At 40.3% G+C, this 5371-nt stretch overlaps 1 long non-coding RNA gene across 1 annotated transcript in view; it reads right to left on the bottom strand.

The window, feature by feature from the left end:
• Window positions 1–2054: 2054 nt before the first annotated feature.
• LOC108301069 overlaps window positions 2055–5371 on the bottom strand; it is a 7176-nt gene continuing 3859 nt past the window's right edge. The window contains exon 2 of the long non-coding RNA XR_001823722.2: window positions 2055–2246. This is a non-coding gene — a long non-coding RNA (uncharacterized LOC108301069). The remainder of the gene's footprint in view (window positions 2247–5371) is intronic.

Here is a 5371-nt window from a genome sequence, read left to right as displayed (position 1 = left end):
CGACCAGTCTGCCCCATTCCCTCCCCTGCGACACGGAGACCCACACACCCAAGCCTCTAATCTGCTTCTAAGAACATCGTGAGAGACACTGATCATCAGGGGACTGCTTATTGTAAAGCAAAAGCTCCAGAAGGCTGTAAGTGAACAGGGCCGGGACACCAGAGCTTAAGGGCCCCGGACTATCTGAGTGTCCAGCCTTCATTTAACAGCAGAAGAAACAGACCCCAGGAGGTCAGAGAATGTGTCCAAGATGATCCGGTGAGCTTGGCCAAAGACGGAGCCCTGCCTTCTCTCCCGCATCATGCCACCTCCAAACTAACAACGCTTTTCTCACCTCTGCCTGCTCCATCCCAAAACATTTCTCCTCAGCCTTTGTGCTGAATGGGGTCACACCATTAGAATGGTTTCTTGGAGGTGGTTACTATGCATGCCCTTCTTGGGAAGACTTTAACTGTGCATCCGTCACTCACATTTTAGTATAAATTAGTTTTATCAGCAGTTATTTAGCATTGGTGGCATGAGGATTTTAAAGAAAAGAGAAGACTGGAATACCTGTGGACCTAGAAAGGACAAGCTTGAATGGGCCCAGGACAGCTGCTATAGTATAAAGAGGAGACCTGGTTTCTGATCCCGTTTCTAGAATGTATTCACTCTGAACTCCAGAGCCCTTCTCTATAAAATGGCAGCCATCAAGTGACTAAATCAGAAGCCCCTTCCAGGCTGACATTATGGTTTTCTCCACCAGAGGAGAGGGTCCCCAAAAGCGAGACCAGGTTCAGGACAAGAAGGCCAGGCCTCTGGGCTCTTCACCTCATGGGCCAAGTCCTGTTGCAATCTCCACAAAGCCAAGGCTCCAGCAGGAGTCGGTCACAGAGGAAAGTGCTGCCTCCTCAGCAGCGCAGGAGGTGGGCTGAGTCCCAGCCAACCCCATCTTCAGCTCCCAGCAGCCTCTGCCAAGGAGGAGGCCCTGTCTCTCCCCTGACAAACATAAATATCTGCTCCATCCGTGAGTCTGCCTTGGCTGCAGAGCTCTGTCAGGCCCATTCTCTCTCTTTGATAGCGGTACTTTACTAAAGCGCAGGATATTTAACATGTAGTGAAGTACACAAACCCTAAGCCACGGCTTGGTACATTTCCCCAAATCATACACCATAACCATCACTCGCATCCAGATAATAAAAGGAGCTTGCAAGGGTGTAACTGTATTGATCCCTCTCTGCCTCTTGTGCTAGTGTTATTATACATTTTACTTCTACATGCCTCTATTTTAGCTTTAAATGGCCAAAAGTGTTTTTTAAAGTAAAAAACAAAAGATATTCTCTTATATTTTCTGTGTAATTCCTGGTCCTTTCTATTTCTTTTGAGTAGTCTGGGCTTCCATCTTAGATTCTCTCCCTTTGGCCTTGGAAATTCCTTTAGTACTATTTATAGTGTAGCAATGAATCCCTTAATTTTGTCTCCTTTCATTTGTTTAAAAATGTCTTAATTTAGCCTTTATTTTTGAATGACATTTTTATTGGAAATAGACTTCTAAGCTCACAGAATTTTTTCCTTGATACCCATTAAAGCGGTCCTTTAGTTGTATTTTTGCTGACTTTGTTTCTAGTGAAAAGCCAGCTGCAAATCTTATTGTGTTTCCCCTCAATGTAATCTAATTCTATTTTCTTAATAATTTTAAGATCTTCTCCTTACCTTTGTTTTCTAGCTTGATGATGACATCTCTAGGTATAGTCTTTCTTGTATTTATACTCCTTAAGGTTATTTTTATTCCTAAATCTGTGTATTGACGTCTTTCATGAGTTTTGTGAAGACATGTTCAGTCACTATCTCTTCAAATATTTATTGAAGCCCCATTCTCATTTCCCTCTCCTCCTGGGACTCCAGTTATACATATAACATCCCATTTAATATATTGTTTCATAGATGTTGATGCTCTATTACAAGGGTTTGACAAACTTTTCTCTAAAGGGCAAGACTTAATATTTTAGGCTTTGTATGCCATATCATCTCTGTCACAACTACTTGGCTATTCTGTAAACAATGTCTGGTATGTCTGGGTTCCCATAAAACTTTGTTTACAATAACAGGCAGCAGGTTATATTTGGTCCATGGGCCCACAGTTTGCTGACCCTTCCTCCAGTCTGTCATTGTTTGTTTCTTTCTGTGCTTCAACTTGGAGAACTTACTTTGACCTGCCTTTGAGTTTCCGACCCTTTCTTGTGGTTGTGTCCAATCTGTTGTCAAGCCTATTAAGTGAAGACTTCATTTTAGATTATATTTTTCAGATCTAGATCTTACATTTGTTTATTTTCATAGATGTTATTCATTTTCTAGTTTATTTCTTTATTAATAGATTTTTTTAGAGCCATTTTAGGTTCACAGCAAAACTGAGCAGAAAGTGCAGAGAGCTCCCCTACACCTCCTGTCCCACACATACACAACCTCCCCTACTACCAACATCGCCCACCAGAGTGGCACTTTTCTTACAACTAAGTCATGTTCATATCATTATCAACCAAAGTCAATATTTAACATTAAGGTTCACTCTTGGTGGTGTGAGAGAAGTATAATGACATGTAGCCACCATTACAGTGTCACACAGAGTAGTTTCACTGCCCTAAAAATTCCTCTGTTTATTTCTCCCTCCCTCCTAACCTCTGTCAGCCCCTGAACTGTTTACTATCTCTACAGTTTTGTCTTTTCCAGAAGATTGTACAGCTGTAATCATAGAGTATGTAGCCTTTTCAGATTGGCTTCTTTCGTTGAATAATAGGCATTTAAGGTTCCTTCTTGTCTTTTCATGGCTTAAAAGCTCATGTGCTTTCTTTTTAGTGCTAAAGAGACTTTAACACTAAAGTCATTTAGTGCTGAATTCTTTTCTTTTTAGTGTTAAATAATATTCTTTGGTGGGGGTCACACCTGTAATACAGCACTTTAGGATGTTGAAGCTGGTGGATTGCTTAAGGCCAGGAGTTAGAGAGTGTGGTGGGGCACATCTGTAATCCCAGCTGCTCGGGAGGCTGAGACATGAGAATCACTCGAACCTGGGAGGTGGAGGTGCAGTGGGCAGACAGTGCATTACTGTACTCCAGCCTGGGCAACAGAGGAAGTCTCTGTCTCAAAAGAGAGAGAGAGAGAGAGAGAAGCAAAGAAGGAAGAAAGGAGGGATAAAGAGAGAAAGAAAGAAGGAAAGAAGGAAGGAAGGAAGGAAGGAAGGAAGGAAGGAAGGAAGGAAGGAAGGAAGGAAGGAAGGAAGGAAGCTAGGTTTGCCCAGACTAATGTCCTGGAGATTTTCCCCGGTGATTTCTTGTAGTAGTTTCATAGTTTGAGGTTTTAGATTTAAGTCTTTAATCACTTTTGATTTGATTTTATATATGGCAAGAGATAGAGGTCTAGAAACTGGTTTCACTCTTCTCCATATGAATATCTGTTTTTCTCAACCATATATTGAAGATACTGTCTTTTCCCCAGTGTATGTTCTTGGCACCTTTGTTAAAAATGAGCTCCTGTGGATTTGTTTCCAGGTTCTCTATTCTGTTCCACTGGTCTATGTGTCTGTTATTATGCCAGTACCATGCTGTTTTGGTTACTATGGCTCTGTAGTATAATTTGAAGTTAAGAAATGTGATTCCTCCAGTTCTGTTCTTTTTGCTTAGGATAGCTTTGAATATACTGGGTTTTTTGGGGTTCCATATAAATTTTAGGATTGTTTTTTCTATAAATGTGAAGAACATCACTGGTATTTTGATGGGGATTGCATTAAATTTGTAGATTGCTTTCAGTATTGTAAACATTTTAACAATATTGATTCTTATAACCCATGAACCTGAAATATCATTCCATTTTTTCGATATCTTCTTCAATTTCTTTTATCAGTGTTTTCTGATTTTCATTACAGTGATCTTTCACTTCTTTGGTTAAGTTAATTCTTAGGTATTTGATTTTATTTGTGACTATTGTAAATGGGATAACTCTTTTACTTTCTTTTTCATATTGTTTACTGTTGGGATATAGAAATACTACTGATTTTTCTATGTTGATTTTGTATCCTGAAACTTTACTGAATTTGCTTATCAGTTCTAATCGATTTTTGTGAAATCTTTAGGTTTTTCCAAATAAAAGATCGTATCTCTGCAGGAATTGGATATGGGGGAAAAAAAGATCATATCATCTGTGGACAAGGATAATTTGACTTTTTCCTTTCCAATTTGGGTGCCCTTTATTTCTTTCTCTTGTCTGATTACTCTAGCTAGGACTTCCAGTACTATGTTGAGTAACAATGGTGAAGTGGGCATTCTTGTTGTGTTCTGGTTTTTAGAAGGAAGGCTTTAAGTTGTTCCCCATTCAGTATGATACCAGCTGAATGGTATTGTGGGTTTTTCTGTTTTGGGTATTTGTTTTTGTTTTTGTTTGTTTGTTTTTTTGAGTCAGAGGTCCGCTCTTATTGCCCAGGCTGGAGTGCAATGGTGCAGTCTCAGCTCACTATAACCTCCACCTCCCTGGTTCAAGTGATTCTCCTCCCTCAGCCTCCCAAGTAGCTGGGATTACAGGCGCCTGGCCCCACACCTGGCTAATATTTGTATTTTTCGTAGAGACAGGGTTTCATCGTGTTGGTCAGGCTGGTCTCGAACTCCTGACCTCAGGTGATCCACCCACCTTGGCCTCCCAAAGTGTTGGGATTACATGGGTGAGCCACCAAGCCCAGCCTGGTATTGTGTTTTAATTTCAAGCTCCACTTGTTTATTGTAGATATTTAAGAAAGTGATTGACTTTTGTATATTAACCTTGTATCCTGAAACCTTGGTATAATTACTTATTAATTTTTGAGTTATTTATTTATTCATTTTGAGACAGAGCCTTGCTCTGCAACCTAGGCCACAGTGCAGTGGTGTGAGCTAGGCTCACTGCAACCTCCACCTCCCAGGCTCAAGTGCATCACAATTTCCAGCTAATTTTTGTATTTTTAGTAGATACAAGGTTTTGTCATGTTGCCCAGGCTGGTCTCCGAATTCCTGGGCTCAAGTGATCCACCCACCTTGGCATCCCAAAGTGCTAGGATTACAGGAATGAGCCACCACACCTAGCCTAGAATTTTTTTTGTTTATTCTTTTCAAATTTTCTACATAAACATGACACCTGCAAACAGAGAGTATATTTTTTCTTCCTTTCCAATTAGCATACCTTTTATTTCTCTTTCTTGTGTTATCACATTAGCTAAGACTCTGGCACAATGTTGAAAAAGAGTGGTGAGAGGAGATATTCTTGCATCACTCCTGATCTTAGCAAGAAAGCTGTTTCTCACCATTAAGTATAATGTTAGCTGTAGGTTTTTTGCAGATATTCTTTATTCAGCTGAGGAAGTTCCCCTCTA

The sequence above is a fragment of the Cebus imitator genome, unplaced genomic scaffold (genome assembly GCF_001604975.1).
Source record: "Cebus imitator isolate Cc_AM_T3 unplaced genomic scaffold, Cebus_imitator-1.0 Scaffold31, whole genome shotgun sequence".
Taxonomy (NCBI): Eukaryota; Metazoa; Chordata; class Mammalia; order Primates; family Cebidae; genus Cebus; species Cebus imitator.
Note: the sequence above shows the minus strand (reverse complement) of the source record. Positions and strands in the feature narration are given on the sequence as shown.